This window comes from Chlamydotis macqueenii, chromosome 4 (assembly GCF_036417535.1).
Source record: "Chlamydotis macqueenii isolate bChlMac1 chromosome 4, bChlMac1.mat, whole genome shotgun sequence".
Lineage (NCBI taxonomy): Eukaryota > Metazoa > Chordata > Aves > Otidiformes > Otididae > Chlamydotis > Chlamydotis macqueenii.
Window position 1 is genome coordinate 32,868,446 of NC_141559.1, and position 22,767 is coordinate 32,891,212.

Below are 22,767 nucleotides of genomic sequence, written 5' to 3' on the forward strand. Positions count from 1 at the left end.
CTTCCAAGTCAAACTATTCTATGAAGAAATGCAATAACATATTGGACTAATTATTCCTCACCAGTAAAGATGATTAAAAAATAATTATCATCTCAGCTGAGTCCATTTGACTTCTCAGGAAATAATAATTTATTATAGTCATCAGCTACTCAAATTTCTATTTCTACAAGGTCAAAAAAAAATTGACTTTAAATAAAAAAGCAAAGCATTTTTTAAAATGTTTAAACGCTGATATCATGTCCTGAAACTGTAGCAGACATTGCTCTACAAAAACCTAGTATCAGGTTAAAAAAAAAAAAAAAAAAAAAAAAATTGTGTGACACATTTGAAGGTAAATCTTCTTTCCTGATTTCATCTGCCTTTTTCCTCCTTTCTTGACATCTTCTTCCCTTTCCTATTCAATTTTTCAACTCCAAGCCCCTGTGGGATCACTGGAAATGATATCCTGTTCTCCTTGGACACGAGAGGGCAAGATGCACAAAGAAGTGCTCTTGAACTTGGCAAGCTGCAGCCCAGGCAACTCTTGCACAAGCTCAGAGGGCTGCAGGAGCCCAGGGCACACACTATAACCACACCTCACCAAAGGCAGAGGAGCACAACGCTAAACCTGTGCCGGTAAACTGGCAGCTGGAGGTGAGGAAAATCTGTAACTGCAGCGGTCCTGGTTTTGATGTACCAGTGAAAGACAGCACTAGAAAGAAGTGTTTCAGTGCTTCCGAAGCGCTCAGGAGGAACACAGTTTCACGTGCTTGGTAACAAAACCAGGGTTTAAACAGAGATTTGTACCAGTTCCTCTGCTGGCAAAAATCAACGTAAGTCCACTAACGTGCACGGAGCAATCGTGACAGGTGTGGTCTGAGACAGTCTCTTTTGCTGTGGGTATTCAGCTAGCTTGCTTGGCCATTGTAACCAATCTGCTAATTAAATTAAATAACAAGGGTAGCAATCATTTTTCTACACAAATTCCCAGGTGTATGCACTACCTTACTGTGAACCCAACTCGACATGCAGGGAAGGCTTTTCCTTCCCTCTGACTTCAGCATGGAATGTGAAATATATTGCACCTCTTGAGTCCTGTAATCATCATCTTTTTCATAATTCTTTTTCATAATTCAAAGTATTTCTGCTTTCCATATTAAGACAATCTTATTCATTCACTTAAGGAGAAGCTATTTGTCAGGAGACCAATATCCTATTTCAATTCTGTCTTCTCTGAGCTTTAATTTCTTATACATCTGCAAAATAGGGAAATGCCCAGCTTCATTAGACTCCTCGAGATCACTGTTTATTTGGAAGGTACCAGACAAATGCTAATCACTCCTAGAGAATATAGCTACATTATAGCTATAACCACATTAGCTGTTTTCCAGTTAAAATCTCAGTGAACCTATAAGTATATAGGAGGCAAAACTTCACGGTGTATTGTCATGAGGAGAGATTAGTTAAGAAATATGCAGAGTGGACTCCTCAAGATAAGAGCTATCAAGAGGGAAGGATGATGAAAGGCAGCTGGCACCTCTGACAATAGTCTTTACCACAGGAAACAATGAAGTGCAACAAGACGCGCTCCGCTCCCCTGGCCTGGCTGTCCCCGCTGCTCCCACCCTCATTCTGCGCTGTCCGGCTTTTTCAGCCTCAGAACACAATTAATTAATATTTGTAAAGTGCTTTTGCAAAGGTCAGGCACTGTGTAAGCACTAAATGGTATTGCTATGGTAAGGAGATAGAAATGGTTTTAAAGTAGTTGAAAAATATATGCTATTAGTTTTAATAAAGCACTATATATTCTTATAGCAGAACAGGTATTTGTTCTTAAGTTTTAATCTGTCTTACTATTACTTATACCACAGTTCACAAGAAAAAAAAAAAAAAAACATTTTTTTTTAAAATCATAGAAATTTAACCAATTTTTTAAGACGATCACTGCTGCAGAAATCTGTTAACAAAAACATTTAGTCAAACAGAGCACACAACAACTTTTTCCAGGCAGTAGCAAACACCTTTATCATAGAATCATGTAGGCAGAAGGATGGAAGCTTAGGTAAATATGTATGTTTTACACAGTATATTTGCACAAACACAGTGTGTGTTACGTTTGCCAGAATTTTTTTTTCTTTTTTTTTTTTTTCTTTTTTTTTTTTTTCAGAAAAAGAGCGAAGCAAATCAACATCCACTGTCAGGCTGACCATTTAACACTGGTGCTTCTGTCTTTTCTCAGAAAGCCTCTCATGGTCCACAGCCAAACAGGTTCATCCAAAAGAGCTACAGTTGTCCAGCTGTCACATGGCAAAAAGAGCATTATTCAAGGTCAGCAGTCCTATTGTTATCCTCTAACACTATTGAGCTCCTGGCACATAACCTGCACTCGTACACAAAACATCACTCACTCCTTGATCCCGGATTTCTCCATTCCCTCTTCACAGGCCCTTAGTGCGATCTCTCTACCTGTATCACTCATCGTCCACATTTTTTCATGAGGGCACATTTCCATTTCTGATGTAGGCACCACTGAAGTCCTGAGGATCCTTCTGATCTTTTGCTATAACCAAAACTGGAACAGGGTATTGCAGCAGTTTATACAAACATCGTGAGACCTTACAGAAGCCTTCCAGTACCTAAAGGAGGCTTATAAGAAAGATGGGGAGAAACTCTTTAGGAGGGCCTGTTGTGATAGGGCAAGGGCTAATGGCTTTAAAATAGAAGGAGGTAAATTCAGATTGGACATAAAGAAAATTTTTTCTTTCATTGTGGGTGGTGGAACACTGGAACAGGTTGCCCAAAGAGGTGGTGGATGTCCCATCCCTGGAAACATTCAGGGCCAGGTTGGACAGGGGCTCTGAGCAGGGGCTCTGATCTGGTTGGAGATGTCCCTGCTCCTTGCAGGGGGGTTGGACTAGATGACCTTTAAAGGTCCCTTCCAACCCAAACCACTCTATGATTCTAAACTCTTCCAGAAGTTTGTCTGCCACAGATGCTGGGCAGAAACAAGGCCAGTCCTTAGAGCAGGGCACCCTCATCCAAATCCTTCAGTCACCAAAACGTTTACAGCTGGCCTCTCAGTCAGCAACCAGTGTTCCCAGTCTAGTCTGCTGCTGTGACATGGCATCCCGGTAGTCCTAGCTGATGCACAAAGGGCAGCCTTTGAACACACCCTTTACTTGCAATATCCTAGATATCTAAGGTTCAGCTTCTCCACAGATGCAGTATTTTGTGGTTTTATTTTCGTCATATTTCATTAGCACAGACTGTCATGTGATTATTAAAAATGATATTTAATAATTAAAGAAATAAACATGGTGGCGGGGGGGGCTTTAGGCCTCAAAGTCATTAAAATATTGAACTTCCCTCTACGTCACTAGCTGTGTATGTCTACTGGGCCCTTTAATCATATTTTGAAGAACAAGAAATTGCAGACACAGAAACCACATGAAAGAAATGGCCTCAATCCAAAAGGAAATAATGTATCATCCTAAAGTATATAACTCAGTAGTAGTTTAATTATAGCTTGCCTAATTGTGCCTTATGACATTACTCTAAGATATTGTAATATAAAATCAACTCTCATATATGTACACACACACAAAACTTATATTGAAAAAACATTATGCCTCTGCTATACACAAGAATATCAGAAGTTCATAGTCAGCCAAGAAACATGCCATATGTCCTCCATGCAGTTCACCCCATGAAATGGTACTGCAACAATCCTCTGAAGAATTCAGCTGCAGCAAAGTTGTGGACAACATAGTATGCCCCAATTATCCACACATGTTTCCAGTTTGCTCTCCTCTTGAAATGTTGATGTGTTTGAATACAACTCTTGGCATAAAGATTTATTTGAAGAAGTATAATTTCCAAGAAAGAAAGAAAAAAATATCATACACTAAATTCCTGAAAACACTAAGTATTTTATTGTAAGAGAGAATGACAGTGGAAACAAATAAGAGAAACTTGGTTAAATTAGGGTCTTTGTACTGGACGGCTCAGATAAAAGACTGGTAAAGCTCACTTTCACTTTCTGTGGGTCCAGATTTATGGGTAAAGTATTTAGATATCCTCTAGAGTCCAAGAAAATGTCAATATGGAAATGTGTTCATAACAATTTCAAGGCATGTACTGGCTGCATGAAGTGTCTTATAAAACCCCAGGTCAGCACTGAACCTCTATAAAAATACTGAGCCAATACACTAAGATACGAGGAAGTATAAATATTTCCCCCTTTAATCTCCAGATGATGATGGACTTTATTAAACAAATGCCACCCATCTTTCCTTTCAGTTAGCTGAAAGAACAAATTAGATGCACATTTTCATAATGAAAATGTGCATTTAACGCAAAGCTTTGTCTAACAACAGGCTTGTACAGCAAAGCCTAAGCGGAGCTAAGCCATGGTCTCTGAGGGCTCCTCCTGGCACAGACCGCTAACGGAGGATAGGAAGGGACTGTAACTGCATGCATCCACAGATGTAAAAGGCAAAAGGCCAGCAGATAGCAAGGAAAGCAGCTGTAGTCGTAGCTGGGAGGCGGGGGAAAGAAACATCAGCTTCTGGGTTGCAAAATCCACAATCCCTCAATTTCCAAGTTGGAAAAATGCCTGATCTTTTTCATTCAGTGTTCTCAAGAAAACAAGACTTTAAGTGCAATCTTGCACAACAGAATGGCAAGCTTACACCGCTGGCAGGAGAAACTTAGCATGAGAGCTATGAACGCTGGCTAGCCACGCAGACCACCCAGAGGACAGCCCATGGGCCGTACCGGGCACACAGGACACTTCCATCTGGCCCAGCACCTGGAGGAGATGCAGAACAGCTGCTCCAGCAGTGATCGCAGGCCTAGCAGGTGAACATTTCCTCTTCAACACAATCTGGCATATAACATAGATGGCACTTTTGCAGCGGCCTGGGAGATGACATTTGCTGCCAAGGATGGAAGGAAGCACTTTTCAGGTCCTGGATCTCTCTTTTCACCCCAAAAACTTGAGCCATCCTAGCTTCTAGGCTATATCAAAATAAGTTCCTCCAAAGAGATTTTAAGCCAAATTTAATTCAATACACAGGCTTACAGAAAACAGCCTTCTGTGAGAAAATGAACTGTATCCATATTTATTTTTTTAAGTCCCACAGAAACCAATTAAATTAATTAACCTCTCTCCATCAACTTTCTTATTAAATCTATCCTAGTGCGCAATAACATGAAGATGGAAGAGGCTAGATCATTTTCCTACTCTAAGGTGGGGGAAAAAAATAATGGACAGAGTAATCAACATGAGCAGTGAAAAATGCTTCCACACTGAAAATACTTTAGTATCAAACAGAAGATAACTGGACTGTGGACTCTGAAAATAATTACTTTTTTTATCCATTCATCACAGATTCTCAAAATAAAATTTGCCATGTGAAAGTGTGCATCCTAAGAGTAACTCCGTTATTCTCAGATTTTAGGGATGGAGTGACCAAGATGAGCATCGCTTCAGATCTCCTATATAACAGTCTACACTAATTAGTTCCTTCAGATTCCAGATTTTATAGAAGCTCTTTTTGTCCTTCCAGCTACAAAACTATAACTAAGTACCTTGCTACTTCAAGAAGCTTCCTCTTACCAACACTTGCATTTCCGTATTTCTATTTATCAAGGGGTTTTTTGGGGTGTTTTTTTTTTTTTTCCTCAATGAAGCAGATTTTTTGTTAACTCAATCAAGCAGACCTTGTTTCACCCCTCAGGGTAAAATACTTCCTGATTCTTGAATTCACTTTCTTTAAACCATCCACAAGCTGGCACCATATTCTTCAAGGTAAGACACCAAATTGACTCATTGCAGCAAGCAGTCTCACTAACGAAATATACAGCAGGGAAAACCCCTCCTTTAGTTCCGCTCAGTACTCCTCCACGCAGCGGTTTATTGTAGTCTCATCCCCTGTATGAAATAAGGATTGGTTACCCACCACCTCTGTAAGTCAGTTTTGCCAATATAGTTTAAGGGTGACCTAAATCTTTGCTTCCTATTCAAGCGACATTTCATTTAGCTTGTTAAGATGAACCCTGTACAAGTGAGTTCATTTTATTATGCACTGCAGATCACTCCAAAATTGAATTCCTCTTATTATGTACACACTAACAAGCGTTTTGAGCCGAACTGATCTTTGAAAAGAAGGGATGCTAGTCATGGCCACAGTGCTTTTCACACCATTATCTGTTAAGGGGTCAAACACACACATGCTACGTAAGAAAGTAGGGGAGATCAGTTTTAAAACACAAATACCTCAGAGAGAGGAATTTTTTTCTTCCTATGGAAAGAGTTGAGAGGCTAAAATTCCATTAGCTAAGAGAAATCCAATATTAATCTGAAGTCATATTACAGAATCCGAAATTAATTCATCTGCCAAGAAATTGGTGCCATCATTTGATAAACAGAAAACAAGATCTTCCTTGTTCGGCCACATGAGACAGTGGATTATTAAAGTTCAAAAAACAAAAAGAAGATCAGCAGCATTCCTTTAGCTCCCAGAATAAGACTGTAATTTCATGCAATTTGCATTATCCTAGGCACTGTGGACTTGACTCGCTCTCGCAAAGTTCTTAATTTCCACAGTTGTAAATACTTTTAACTTGAGGATGCTTTGTGAATGCAGAACTTTGATCTAGCATGGCCATTCCTAAGATGCAGCCAGCCTGCACACCTGCCTTAGGCATGGGAAAAACCTTTTGTCCAGGAAGAACAGAAGATACCGCCCCCCAAAAATATTCTTCCCATGTCCTACCGTTTTCATGTCAGAATTTCTGCATACTTGGTAACACTCATTGGACATACAGACTTTTAACGTTCACCACACACCTTAGCATGAACCTTCAAATTTACATACCCATTGCACAAAAAGCATGTTTAAAAATACTATTTTTTTAAAGCTGGCACACCTAATTTTGTCACAGCCAATTACAACCGATAAACACAGATAATATATTTTAAGCATAAAAAACAAATAAACACTACGTTTTTACTGCATTTTTCACATCACAAGTGATCTGCAGAATGTACACAATAGGGAGGCAAAAATCCTTTAAACTAAACATCTTTAAAGCTTGATAATCACGTTTTCTGAGAGCACTCATTCCATTCATCAAGTTGTATGAATAATTCAAATTAAGTACAGGCTTCTCTCTTAAATCCACAACTTTATTTTAAGGGATTTCCACCATGAACTTTGAAATCTTTTAGGTATCTATGCCTTAGTGTATGCAGGCAGCGACATCACCAATTTCATGTCTTGAAGTAATACTTCATTTCACTACAGCCTAAGGGGTGGGAAATAACCGCATAACTGAAACCTCTGTCATGAACTGAAAAAATCAGGAAGAAAAATCCAAAGAGGGGAGAGTTGCTGCAATGTTGTTTTAAACACACTTTAAATATTTACAATATTTTAATAAATTATTCATTGAATATTTAAAAATATAGGATTATTTCTCAGAATTTCTATCTGTAGACTATTTTCTTGATCTCCGTCACTCGTCTAGTCTGTGCTTTCTAGGGAAGAGTGCTGAAACCACAGTAACAGCCTGAATTACTTATGGATTTAGGGAGAGATTAACCCAGCTTTTCAGTAATGATAGTATTTTCTCAAAAGCCCATGGAGGTCATGACTAGCTTTAATGACATATTGTTTACTGCATTCAAGACATTGACAAAATGTGATTCAGATGAATGAGGTGCTTCAGCGCGGAAAATGTTGTGAGTTGCATGCCTTACTCGGCTCTCCAGAAGACAACAGCCTGTTCCTCCACAGCTATCACAAGCAATCATATTCCTTTCAACCACACTAACTCATACGCACCATAAAGTAGGCCAGGAGCTGCCGGAAAGCTATTGTCTTGCAGCAGTATGTGCCACCCTTCTCCTCCCGTGGTTTCAAATCCAGCAAGATCTCCCAACAGACAGAACAGTGAAATGTCAGATGAGGCTAAAGGATGAGCACAATCCAGAAAGCCAGCTAAAGGGTACAAGCGTTTACGTGGGACGGATTTGGAGATGCAGTCCGCTAACAAGGCATGGAGGGTAAAATAAGCCCATGAGCACCGAGATCTCAAGAATGAACAAGGTGGAAAGCACACAGTTCCTCTTGCTGGAACACACCTAGGAGACCTGTTCCTTGTGAAAACTTCACTGCGTGAGGTGTTGTTTCAGATACAGCACAAAAAGAAGGTCCCAGATCCAAAGCTGCCGGGCTGAGCAACTGAAGGAAAGGATCTGAGGATCCGCATTATTCTGGTGAAAGAGAAGACCCACATGCTGCTCCACTTGAACAGAAAGAGCCCAAAAGGGAGGCAGAAGGCAAAAACAGCATAAAAGGCTGTACTACATCAGGAGTCTGGCAAGCTGCTCACAATACATCCTTACGGTGAACAGAGGGTAGGCACCAGGACAGATGGCGGAAACTTTTAAAGCTTACTGGTGGCTTTTTTTTCTTTTGTAATCAGATGTAGCTGTAGAGATTAGCACAACATAGTAAACAGTTTGAGGATTACACTGAAATTCATCCCTGTATGTATCTATCCCTAGACAAACAAACAAATACAAAATATATCCTGTTTCATCTCCAGCCAGGATATTATTCCGATTTCCATCAAATCTGACCTCTCTAGCAAATGCCACTCAGTAGGAAAACCCTCAGGGCATTAAATGGACAAAGTGAGGCATGCAAACACTCCATTCTAGCACGATACATGTCTCCACAGGTCTTTAATCGATTCTGAAAACTAGATTCACAACAAAACATTCCACCCTTTATAAAAATCTTCCCAGAATGATATGACGGGCTATGACAGTGTTCATTACAGGGAAAACACATGTTCATTTTTCATGCATTGATTAACTAATGGCAACACTCTAGTTAAAAGAGAAAAAACAAACAAACAAACCACCGCAACTCATGGCAAAATACCTTCTGAAATAATTTCACCTATACGTATCACAGTGACTAGTGCCTTTCCCTTGATACCATGAAGGTATGTAGAGTTATTACTTTGTTCAGTTACATTGACTTCACTATGAGTATACCTTGAGTAAGGATTGTAGGACAGGGAATAAAGAGAATTACATTTTGTTCATAATAGCTTTTGGCTTGGGAATCCAGAAGACATCTAAGCAGCATATTCCAGTTAATTTACTTTGATATGTGAAGATTAACTCCGGGGAAATAAAAATAATACATTCAAGGATTCTTTCCACCACCCCTGTAATTGTTTCTATTGCCATAGAGTCATTAAATCCCTCTGGTAAACCCCTAAGTATCATAGGTCTGCAGTATTCAAGATAATAAAGCAGCCCATGAAACAACTTTCCTGAATAACAATCATCCATAATTGATAAATTAGAAAAGGTCTTTCCAATACACACAGACAGTAACCAGAGCACAACTGAAGCGCAACTAACGTGAACACAGCCAAAACTATCACACAGTGCCAAGGAAAGAATCCCAGCTGGAAAAGGATGCTTCACCCTTGAGTCACTTTTCTGTACCCTGCATATCAGTTTATCTCAGTTGAAATTTTCATTCCAAGGAACAGGTGCATTTTCTCCACACAAGCTCAGCAAATGGGTTTTACAGGAACACAGTAATGCACACCTGTCTGACAGAGCAAACCAAGCCCATTCTATACACAAACATGCTCTTGAATAATCACTCTAGTGCCCTGCCCAAACTGTTTTCCAAAGTAAATAGCCACGAGGAGCTTTTTGCTGTTGTTACTGTGCCAAACACTTGCACCATATCATTATTTTTCACAGTCACTCTCTTCAATATTTATTCTATGTGTTCTCCATCATAAATTGTGATCAGCTACAGTTCAGCTGTAGCTTCAGCTTTCTAAATCTTAGCATAAAGACTGAAGTACGAAAACTTACTGTTCCATATGTCTGTTAAGCTTCTCTTGACACAAAGTCTCCCTTGCTTTATTTCTAAGCTCCTTTTCTACTACAGCAACAAACCATTTAAAACACTTTGTAGGACTGCACACTCTTTGAATACAAATATTTGGATTTTGTATTCACTACTAATTGGTAAGTGTTTTGCTACTGCACAGAAAAACAGATGCCTCTATCTGAAGTTTTCTCCTACTTCTCTATTTTTAACACACCTCCTTAAACCAGAGGTACCAGAGAGATGCTGAATGGCAGCAGAGCACAGTTTACTAGTTTCCCATCTTCAGCTGGGTATCTGCAACTGGGATCTTTCCTTCAGTCACTCACACTATAGCCCGCCCAATATGCAGTTCACTATGCGGACGTCTTCTGTTCTTCCAAGCACTTAGATGCCTTAGCTCAAAGCAAAACCAATTAATCTGCACCTTCCTGGATTTGTTCGGGCTTTCCTCATCCTTTTCTGACACCACGCAACAAAAAGAAGTCAAGTCTGGCCACCTTTGCTTCTGTTGATAGGTTTGCCAGATGTCAGTGAAAACAGACTAACTTAAAAACACAACACCTGTTACCTTTTCAGTCAAAAGCTGAGTTTAACAAAAACTCCATACCTGCAACATGTTTCCTTGGAGACCTCAGGTAGATAAGTATTAAAAACAAAGCCAAATCTTCAGGTGGTGTAAACAGATATAGCATACAGGTTTAAAAAACCAATTCTCATCAGGCAGGCATCAGTCCAATGCCCTGAATGAGTGCTCTATCCTATACTTTTGAAAAAGGTGACATAAAAATAACCCAGGGGGCGGGAGGAAGACCATTACCCAAAAAAAAAAAAAAAAAAAAAAAAAAAAAAAAAAACACAAACCAACACCCAACAAAAAACACAACAAACCAAAAAACCACAAACAAAAAAAAAAAAAAAACCCAACACCTTAAGAAAGCCACTCAGGCTTTTTTCTCACATATCATTATGAGTGCCAGATCTAACAAGGCCTAGTTACCTACAGATTTGCATATTGCGGTTAGTCCATTTTAATGTCTAAGAAGCTCCCAGCAGCCAGGACACATAAAAGACTCCTCTCCTAGGTTGAATCTTTGATACTAATCATAGAATGAGCTTACCAAGCAGCTTTTCTCTCAGACAGAGAACTTACATGAGTCTCTCTCTCTCCCCTCCAGTTTCTCAAAACTTATTAAAACTTTAATTAAGTTTTAAGATTTCTATTCTTTTGTCAAAAAGCACTGAAAGCAATCCAAAAGTTCAAAAATATCTGGTGCAGATTCATACACAAACAATACTGCAGGACAGTAGGATAGCAAGTATTGTTGCCATAGGAAATTGGGACGACCTAATTTCACCCTGTTGTCTTTTCAGCTATTCTCTGAGCAACACAATTTACCAAAGGTTTGCAAGCTTCCTTTTCGACTTCCAGGACAGAAAACCAGTTTCAACAGGAACAAAGGAGAAAAAAACAACATACCAAGGGAGAGGTGCTAAAGGCACTGCAGTTCAAAAGCTGTTGTATTGCCTGTCTACCCCATCCTTCTTTCACTCGGCCGCTGGCAGTCACCGCTCAGCCTGACAAATACAAGGCCAAACAGGAGCTACAAGTAACAGGTGCGTTGGGCCCCATTGAAGGAAGCAGTACTGTAACCCTAGCTGAGGATTTTGACCCATAAACATACATTTGTAAACAGCTTTTAATTCCTTCATTATTACTAAAAAAATCTTCATTGATTTCATACAGTTACTCTTTTTACTACCTAAAATAGAAAGAGTAGTTCTGAAAACCAGTAATAAGAACCTGGGCAATAAAAGGAGTTCAAATTCCTGTATCTTTTTAATTTTTTTTGCCTTTAATTGGGAGTGGGACATCTTCACCATCCTTTCAAGCCTTCCTCGAACCCTTGACTTGAAACAGTTGCTCAGTTCCTCACAGTTCCTCACCAACACCTCTCATGCCTCTCTCTCAAGCTGTTCTGTGTCATGTCAAGTCTTGTTTTATTTTAACTATGCAAACTCTTTATGACAAGGACTTGTCTATATTTAGAAAATGCTGCATAAAGATATAGTGCTGTGTAAGTGTTTTACGATTTCTCTGCTGTTCAGCATTTTGGAAGTCACATGTATTTGTCACTGGGCAATTGCAGACTACAAGGAAAAAAGAATCATTAATGTGAGTAGAGAATTGCTTCCCTTATATATACTTTTTTCCCCTTTACTATTTTCACAGCATATAGAATCACAATAAAATAGCTACACTGCAGAATCTCAACCAAATGCAAATGAAGGCATGAGAAAACAGACAAAAGTCTAAAATTCTCACACCCTTTTCCAACAGTATCTTCTTGCTTACCTTCCTCAATGACTGGTTCATCCAGAGGCCCTCTTAAACTAAGGCTACAAATAAGGTCTTATTGCTAATAAACAGCTTTCAGAAACATCTTGCCCAAAACATATTAAACTCCTTAAAGCCAGGATGAGTAGTATTTTATTGTTTTCTTATTTTCTACCCTCTCAGTTATTAAGTATTTATAGAGATCTGGGAGTAGATTTTAAAAGCTGTGAACTTATGTTTGGATTTTACTGTACTAGAGCAAGTAAGTGAAAGAAATCTTTTCTGAACCATTCGCTATTCCACATCTAGAACAGAGCGTAGCTTTCAAGTGAAAGCACCACAGCTTACCTTCTGACTTTCACAAAGAATACTTGTATTCTATATATGCACGTATGCAGCATTTACCCCAGAAAACTGACCCTTACAGTGTCTAGCGAATATTATGCATCCCTGCAAACAACTCTCAGGATGGGTTTGCTAAAAACTTAATTCAGTCTTATTAATGCCCTAGTCTTCTTAATCTGCTAACACTTTTAATTTGAAACTATTATAGGTATAAATTAGATGAGATACATAATCAAGTTAGTAGGCCTTTAGCTATGCCACCTAAGGTAGCTGTTTGCATGCTCTCAGCTCATGTCAAACACCAAATGAAAAAAGTTCAAACTACCTTTTCTGCACATTAAAAACATACACAAGTGTAGCAGAGCTGCAGATCTGGCAGTCTAAAACAGCCCTGTAGCTTCTGGTTCTGATTTCTGCCTATTAAAAGTTTAATCCATAACAAAACCTCTCATTAACAGACAATTGTTCATTACTCCCTTATTAAAGGCCATGAGCAAGTGCTAAAAACTGGTGTGAAATCTGCGGAGATCTCACCACAGTCAGCCAGCCACCAAAAACATATCCGACCAAGATCAGGACATTAAGATAAGGTCTTAGAGGATAGAAATTACCTTGTGGCTAATGTGACTAATCCCTGAATTTCTTCTAACAGCCTTTTTGTGGTGGAGTAGAACAAAGGCACAAAGCTGGCTATTCCTACTCTTCTGGACTCTCAACTCACGGTAAGAAAAATTTTGATAACCTGATTTTTAGAGGTACTAAGAATTCAACGATATTAACAAAAAACAGCTTGTAACTTTTGAAAATCAGTCCTTGACAAAAATAAATGCTGTACAAAGCAAACTAACAGACACAAAAATATGATTTAAGGGTATAATCAGGGCCTCATTAAAATCAGCAGCAGTTTTGCCATCAGCTTACAGGGCCAACACTTCTCACAGAGCTTATCGTTACTATACTGAAAAAAAAAAAAAAAAAGGGGGGGTTCAAAACGCTAACAGATTAGGATGTTGGAGTCTTCTACCCACGGTATAATTGCTGCATTAACAGCAGCTACAAAACACTCAAGATCTCACACAAAACAAAACCACATTATTTTGCTAGTCATGGCGACAGCAGAGCCTGCCGTAAGTTTTGCACACCACATTCCTTATACCACATCTACTTTTCCGTTGGGAAACAGCAAAACGAAAGGAGACTAGAAGATACCGATATAGTTCTCCCACCCAGGATGCTTGGCAGCTCATTAGCCTGTAACAGAAGGAACCCACATGGAGCAATCACAACGCCTTCACAGACTGCCTCCAGAAGACATACAGGTGTCCTTTCACATACTGCATGGGGTGTTTTTCCAAATAGCCAAGTAGTCATGCAACAAGGGATTACACCACAACATTTACGCTTCTATATGCATACTGAAACTAACATTTGTGTTACAGGATATCAATTTGTAAATGCCATTTCCTATAGATGCTGTGTGTCCCAGCAATACTTCTTTTAAATATCAAGAAATCTTATAAATTTAACATTACTGATATTTCTTATCTATAGCTACTTTATCATTTTAAGCGCAACTGATACCTTGCATTCACAGATGAAGGCATAATCTGCTCTCAAGGTATTTGAGAGGTCTGTGAATCTGAAAGAACATACATCGACTTGCAACATCACTTTAAATAAATATGGAGAAAGCCACATCATTTTCCCTATGGCCATTTTCTGCCAGCCACCTCCCTTCAGCAATATTAAGAGAAAAACATTAATATATCATTGAAGAAGTTGCTTACCAAGGCAGTTTATTAATATTTCTGAATACTGCAAATGAAATTAGCTTGTTCGCACTTTCATCCTTTCAATATACAGATTAAGTTCTTATTTAAAGCTTCTGTGTTAATAGCAGAATAAATACTATTTACCTTGCACAGACTAAAGTATGGTGACAATTAATAAAGAAAATGAAAGGCAATCTCATTTTTGGCAGGACTGTTAGTCTAATTCCACCGTACTTGTGCCACAACATGTTCAGCTGGTCATCAAGAATCCAGCCTGCATATTTTGAAGTCATAAAACCTGTTAAAACAGTGACCAAGGCTCCCACTCAAATCAGCAGCAGCTCGGCCACTGGCTAAAATGGCCAGAACGTCTTCAGGAACTGATAGCAAAACTTTTCTCTTCTCTTCCTCTCTCCTCACCAGTCATACAGTAAAAAATGAATACAAAACACTTTAAATAAGTGTATAAACAAATTAGTCAGGACAGTTCAGAAGTACAACCCCAGTATAGTCGCAGCACTAAACACAGCTAGAAGACACTGAAGAATTTGGAGCTACTACCTAGTACGCAGAACAAAACGCAAAGCACCTACAAAATGCTGGTGTATTTTGGTCACTGGCAGAGGGGGCAGAAGCTGCCATTGCCTCCTACCACGTTCTGGCTGTACCAGGTGACTACATCTTTCTCAGGGTCTGAGATTTTGTGGGCACAGCTAACGATGACAGGTTAACATAATTGGAAGGTGACATCTGCACACATGTTGTTGCTTCACAGGTTCTGCTTCAAATGACAAGGCTTAGACTATGTCACAGGCAACACACAAAGGAGGAACCTGTTGAATACTTCTACACTCTCAGCCAAATCTAAATGTCACTGTACTATACAAAGCCAGTAAACCACTTGAGAGCTGCTATTTTCACACGAAACCATTTGAAGAGATCACCTCAAGATGGCACATCAAAGAAGGAGCAGGAAAGAGGCCTGAGAACAAGAGTGAAAGAAACAGAAATAGAGAAGAAGAAAGCTGGAGCTGGAAATGCACTAGAATCAATTTACTTTCAGAAGCAATGATTTGCGCTAGCAAAATGCACAGACAAAGAGTAGTTTTTAAAGCTTCCTACCAGTCTGTCACAACTGGTTCTTCACACTGGAAGACAGCTGTGACCCTCAGAAGTATTACTGTCTGAGTGGGATCTCAAATTCCAGATATGCTGCAGCATTATAAAAAATTAAGTGGTCTTTTCTTAAATAATGTAAAAGTGTCATTACATTCTAGGAGCACTGAACTGCTTTCCCCTCAAACTTAATAACAAAACAAAATCCAGGAAAAGCTTTTTCTCCTAGACTGAAAAAATAATCCACTAGTAATTAATCTTTATAGAGAAAATGCTGTATAACTTTAAGCCCAAAACCTGCAGCAGGATCTGTAGGAAGTTTCCACATCCAAAATATCAAAAAAAAAAAACTACAGTAATACAGTTAAGTCATTAAGATAAGACAGTGTGACTTGGGATGCATATTCCAGTTCAACTGTCTTTATCACAGACCATCTGTGTGACTTCAATGGAATCACTGCTTCAATTTCCCATTCATGAAGAAAATAATTATACATCTATACCTCCAAACTCGCAGGGGCTTTCATAGCAATAGCCAGGGAAAAAAACAGTACCATCCATAGTCAACTTACAATATTTGAATATGGAAAGTTTCCAGAACACCCCTTGAGGTTAGGTTACAACACTACGGATACACAAACATCATCATTCAGGTCTTACAATACACCTCAATGGTGTATTTGGGGTATTTTTTTTTAAATAGTTTTTGTGTAGAACAAATAGAACAAATGCAACACATGCAACAGACTACAGCATGTATTTTAAAATTTTCTCACTTTCTTCACATGCAGGATTTTTCTGCTTTTATTTATTGCTTGTATATGGTTTCTTTTCCCTTACACTATTGGTGCTTTTTATTATAAAACAACTATCTTGTACAGGACAGATCACACTTCGGCTAAAAACAGTAGCCTCTGTAGGAAACATTTACATTTTGTTGCCATACAATGGAGAAAGGATATTACAGTCTTCAGACACAGAGTATGTGAGTTTATATTACCCAAGCGATACAGTCTGCCATGTACTGCAGTGAGAACAAGCAGAAAAGCAGCAAGTACAAATAACCACATTTAATTAGCAAACAGTTATGGAAGTTTAACACAACTGCATGTAAAAATATATTGCTGCATCCTCATAGTCTCAAAGTTACAGGTACTTGCTGAAGCAGAAAAATATACACGATAGGTTACAAGTACAAATCTCGCTACACATTTTAAGTGCTTCCAAGTTCGTATTTTAACGTGCCATCCCACACAGCCAGCACTTTCAACAGCTAAAGTCTAACACAAAAGCATATGTACTTTATCAAGGTAACCTAGCTTACTATCATTGCAGAAAACCACCAAATAAAAGCAATAATGAGAAAAAAAAAAACAACTGATGAAGCTGCATAGCTATTTCTCAGGAAACAAAGCCAGCCCCTACTTGCCATTATTTACGTACACATTTCATTTCCACCCTCCCGCCCCTTGACGAGCCACTCCAACTACAGCAAAACTACTCACAAGGGGAAGACCCAGGCACTGAACCTCATAACAAGCAGTAACTTCTGCAAGACAGAGGATATAGTTCAGTTCTCCCCCCTAACAAGCTGGTAGCTATTCCAAAAATAAAGTACGCACTGCTTATTAATTTGACTCGAAGCATCTATCTGGTTTCTTTTCATAGAATCATAGAATAGTTAGGGTTGGAAGCAACCTTTAAAGGTCATGTAGTCCAATTAAGCTTACCATTAAGCTTATTTTGACAAAATACTTTTCTCAGTAACTTGTATCTGTGCAATTTACAATAACACATAAAAACCATACATGGACCTTATGCAATTCTGACCTTCCAACTACTCCAGGCAGGCTGATCCAACGAAGCCATACTGTCTTCCGTGAACCTTCATGGAGGTGTAGGAATTTGTTCAGACAGAGTAACATCTCTACATCTCTTTTGCAATTTATGAAACACTCTATCTAGAGAACAAAATCATTGTCAAATTTATTTTAAGTTGGTTAACTTCCAGCTATTAACTACAAAGGCTTATGTGAGGCATCAGGCTTGAATCAGGAAGGAGAAGTTCAACCACACACACAGAGCTTATGCAGCACGGGAGATCATGCTCTCACACAACCATACGCTGAGACTTGAGGATACAAGATGCTTTTTCATCATCTTCTGTGACTAACAGACTTTAATACCAAATGTCATCTCTTGTAACCCAGACGTGGTACATACCCTACATACTGTTCCAGGTCCTCCTTCTGCTACAGCTCCACTTGTCTATCCCCCTATACTCAGGCCTGCACCAAGTTCTTCAGAAGGCAGGCCCTGCTCAAGCCAATGTGCACTGGCTAATCCAGAAAGTCCCGCCAGGAACCACAGCCAGGGCTACAGGACTTGCCTCCATGGGCTGACAGACAGCTTTCCCACTGAACTGAATTCCCCCACCAAAGCCCCCAAGAAAGCTGCGCACTCAGTATCCCTCCAAGCCAAACTGGGGAAGTTCTTCAAACTACGGGGACCACTGCACTCCAAGGGGTAACAGAATCCAAATTTGAAGAAAACATCCCTTGTCTGTATGAAACGCTTTCAACAGATGCCGGACCGCCATGTATTACCTTTCTCCTGAGACAGTGCTGCCTGTCTAGGGGATGCTGCTCTCCATTTGGGATGCCAGAGATGAATAACAACTTCAGGGTGAAAAGAGCCATCAACACGTCTCTGAGAGGACTTTCTAAGGCTAGTCCTTCCTCTGGATTATTCCAGGACTGAGTCAGCCCTTCCCATTTTAATTTCTAAGAAAACATTCCTGAAACATTTTTTACTGTTTCTGCAATAATTCTCTGTCCTACAGCAGCCTCAAAAATCATGGCTAAAACAAAGCAAGCTACTGCAGAAATGATCACCAATGAAAAACAAAAAAAACCAAAAAAAAACCAAAAAAACCAACAAAACTATGTACTATTACTGCTTTTAGATAAATGCAAATATTGCTACCCTTTATACGAATTGCATTTGTACTACAGAGACACATACAACGAGGAGTTGTGCAGAGGACAAGAACTCTCCTGATGATTAGGCGCAACGTCTTTGCTATCTAAGCTTTTCCAGTTCGTTAATATTTCACTTTTATATATTCCTCAGCCGCTTTTACAACATGTTCCGTTCTCTCCTTCTTAAGCGTGAGCAAGGAGAATCGTTTGAAGTAACTGGTAGCCCTTGCCTCACATCCCCACCTCCACACCCCCTGAGAGTTTAACACTTCAAGTGCAATATACGATAGATGGAAAAACACATCTGCCATGGAAAAGGATAAGAGGAGATTCTGAGTCTCCCTTCTAGTTACATTCAACTATAAAGGTGTGCATTAAGAAAATAAAGCGCATCACAGATCCTCTCAATGCCAAGACACACGCTGTTGTCAATCTCAAAGGCGAGACGGAGACATAAACCTGAGGGAGGGTTCCCTTCTCTGTGGAAAAGCAGAACTACACCGTTCATTCGCAAGACAACTCGCCGCAACTTTCTTTTCCTTGCCGAAAGCGAACGATAACCTCTTTCAGCCAGGAGAAGCAACGCAAAAGCTACGGAGAAGAAACACGGGATTTTCACAAATCTCTTCCATAATAAGCACTGCCATCACCACCTGCTCCACTTTTTAAGCGTGCCACGCGTTTTTGGAAAACATGAGCAGCATTCTCCAGCTCCTGCCTCCAAATCCAACCCCACGGCAAAGGCCGCAGGCGACCACCGATGCCCTGGCTTTACCCCTCCACATTTCTGACACCACTTCTCCCTTTACCCCTCCACATTTCTGACACCACTTCTCCCTGTCAGCCCCACGGGTTTGCTGCAAATCGCTTAATAAACACGGGGGTGGGGGGGAGGGGGGGTGTGGAATATACAAAAGAAAGAAGAAACACCAACAATAAACAAAAAAGAAAAAAAAAAAAGAGGATCTGATCTTCTTCCCCGTCACCTGCAGCAGCAAGGCCAGCACTGACCCCCCGAGAGGTGCGGCCGCCGCGGTTCTGACTCCCCGTCGGCGCGCCCCGCCGCAGGCCGGGCCCGGCCTCCCCCTCCAGCACCGCGGCCCCGCTGGCGCTGCCCCTGCCCCTGCCCCTGCCCAGGGCAGACCCCTGGGTGACACCTGCGGGCGCCGAGTCCCTGCCCGCCCCACCGCGGAGATGCCAGTGCCAGTGTCCTCCCCCCTCACCCCCGCCCTCGCTAATCCCTGCCGCTACCGGAGCGCGGCTCCCGGGGATCAGCGCGAAGCTGCGGCACCGGCAACCCCGAGCCTCCGCCGCCGCCGCCGCTGCAGCCGCGCCGCGGGTCGGCGCAGGGCGACCGGGAGCCGCCGCCCCGCCGGCGGGGAAGGCGAGGCCAGGCGGGGTGGGGGGCGGCCACCCGCGCCCTGGGCCGACACCCGCCCGCATCACCTCAGCGCCTGCGGAGCGGGAGGGGAGGCGAGGCGGCCCCCACCGCCAGCTGCCCCCTCCCCCGGGGTTCCCGCGAACCCGGCGGCGGCCTGGGCCGGCTCCCCCGCTGCGCCGCGCCGGCAGGCTCAGCCCGGGGCACCGGGGCGGGACGACACACGCGTTACCTGGCCGGGCTCCTCCAGCGCCCGGGGCGCTAGCCGTCCGCCGGCGGGGGCTGGAGACCCTCCCGGCCCCCTGCGCCGCCGCCGCTTCCTCCTCCTCCTCCTCACCGGGTGGGTGGGTTCCTGCGTCCCACCGGCGCGGGGTGAATAATCCGGCCGGCCGTCAGTCCGTCATGTTGCGGCCGGGCGTGTGTCCGTGCCTGTGCCAGTGCCTGTGTGCGCGCGGCGGGCGGGGGCGGGCCGGGGCGGCGCTTCCGCGCGTGTGCCGGTGCCGTGCGCGTGTGCCCGCCGCGCGATGCGGGGTGGCCTTGTTCTGTGTGGGTGCGTGTGTGTGTGTGTGTGTGTGTGTGTGTGTGTGTGTGTGTGTGTGTGTGTGTGTGTCTGTGTCTGTGTGTCTGTGTGTCTGTGTGTGACGAGTGTAACCGTTTCTCTGGCGTGGCGTGGCGTGGGGGTGTGGGTCGTGCGTGTACGCGTGTGCCGGGGAGGGGGTGCTGCGCGTCCCCGTGTGTCCCGCCTCCGCCGCCTTGCCACCTGCCGGTGCCACCCCCCCCCGGCTCCCCGGCGGGACCGCTGACGGGAGGCTCGGGGGGGCTGCACTCCCAGGCCAGGCCAAGCAGCTTCCCCGGCCGCCTCAGGGGAGAGGGGAACACGGGGCGGGGGGGGCGGAGGGGGAGTCCGAGGCTCCCCGGGAGGAACCCGGCGCCGCTCCGGTGTGCTTACCCTCACCATCTGCTCGGGGATTTGTGTTTATTTTTTCCCCCTTTCCCGTAGGGCGGTGGAGCCGCCGGATTTCACTTCCTCATCCTTTTTTTTTTTTTTTTTTTAAGGCGGGCGTTTTGTAATTATTTTCCAGTTGCTTTGTGCCATCCCGGCGCGTTGCCGATCCTGGGAAGGGAAGAAGGGAAGGGAACGCAGCGTTTGGGAAGGAGAAGGAGCCTCCACGCCAAAGGCGGCACTGGTCCGCATCGCTGTGGGAGCGGGAAGCATCCTCCGGGAACCCCTCGTCAGGGCAGACGCCAGTTACCAGGCATCTAATGTAATGGGTTAAGTTTCCATCCCTGGAAACATTCAAGGCCAGGTTGGACGGAGCTCTGAGCAACCTGAACTGGTTGGGGATGTCCCTGCTCCTTGCAGAGGGGTTGGACTAGATGACCTTTGAAGGTCCCTTCCAACCCTAACCATTCTATGATTCTAAAATTCTAAGTTCCTTACTCTGTTCAGAAAGAAAAGGTAAAACTGAGGAATAGCCATGCTCTCTACAACTGATACTTAAGAAATATGATTGAGTTTTCATGCTATTTTTTCTTGCCAATTTATACAGGATCCTTCCTGCATCACGTACTGCAGTGAACTGTCTTAGAATCATAGAATGGTTAGGGTTGGAAGGGACCTTCAAAGGTCATCTAGTCTTGCCACAGTAAGGACAGCATTCGAGTGAAATGAGCGACAATTCACAAGTGACAGACTGCAGATAGGTGCCCTGTCCCCTTGTAGTACAAAAAATAACATGCGTAGTTTGACAACCTGCAGAAACACGTTGACTTTGCAGACTTAAGTCTCCACAGGAACAAACTGTTCTTCACCCTGTAGCATCATTGCTCATCCTGAAACTGAAGAACCCAAAGAAATTCCAACCTATTAGGCTTATACAGAGAAATGCAGATCAGAATGGAGTCAATTAGAGTTTTAAAGAATTTTAAGTAAAACACGTTTCTACAAAGTATAGCTATAACTTAACAGCAACAATGAGGTTCTGCTGAAATTCTGGATAAGAATCGTGAGAGAATGCAGACGCAGTTGTGTCTGTGGTACGAGACTGTCAGGAAACTGAATGCTCGTAAATACATCTTTACAAAAGCTACATGTTCAAACAAGTGAGTTCACCATACCTAGTTATATTTAAACATAACTCTGTCAATCTGTTCAACATGTTCACGAGACTCTTCTATGAAATGCAATAACCAGAGCTAAAGGTGTTTCTATTTCTTCTTGGGTCAGACTATAAACCTAAAACAGACAAAATGTTCTACACAGTCACAGAGGAAAGTTTGGCGTACACAGCACACAGTAGTACCACAACGATGCTGCATGGAGAGAAACAGATTTTTAGTGACCTGTCATCCACAATTAAAAGGAAAAAAAATCTCACGTGACACCACCTCAAGAGTAGATAGATGTTCATTATTGAAAGTACCTACCTTCAGAATTTGGGAATTTCAAACAAGAGTATGGACTAACCAGGTCTTTTTGCTGAGAGCCAGTTCACCATCCAGGAAAGCCTTTAACGTTCATGCAACTCTACGTGCATGAGTCGTCTCCGTGAAGACTAGGGTGTTTGCTGTCAGGAAAATTATGAGTCTGCTTAGCCACTTTTATTAAGCTGAGACAGCCTTGAAGTTAGAGGCAGAGGAGCACGTGTTTTGCTGAATCAGACTTCTCCTAAGTCTTGCATGGTTTTTGAACTCCGTCTCTCACCCTTCTCCTTCCTTGTATTCAGCAGAAGCTTCCCAGAGCCTCCTCATAGGTAACTCCGACTGTTAAAGAAACTGTCCCGTTTCTTTAAGCTCTCCTGCCTGCCGTTGTCCAGAAAGGTGAGCCCGTGTGATTAAGCAGCGCTTCCAGACACACTCACAAGTGATGCTTCCAGGGAAGCCAGCAAGGCATTGATCAGCCCAGTGACACAGGCAAACAGCC

General features: G+C 42.2%; 1 protein-coding gene across 2 annotated transcripts in view; it reads right to left on the reverse strand.

The window, feature by feature from the left end:
- CCSER1 (coiled-coil serine rich protein 1) overlaps window positions 1–20,274 on the reverse strand; it is a 704,856-nt gene extending 684,582 nt beyond the window's left edge. For both annotated transcript variants that reach the window (XM_086746418.1, XM_086746419.1), the window contains exon 1: window positions 20,077–20,274. The gene's annotated coding sequence lies outside the window, so the exon portion shown is untranslated. The remainder of the gene's footprint in view (window positions 1–20,076) is intronic.
- Window positions 20,275–22,767: the final 2,493 nt, after the last annotated feature.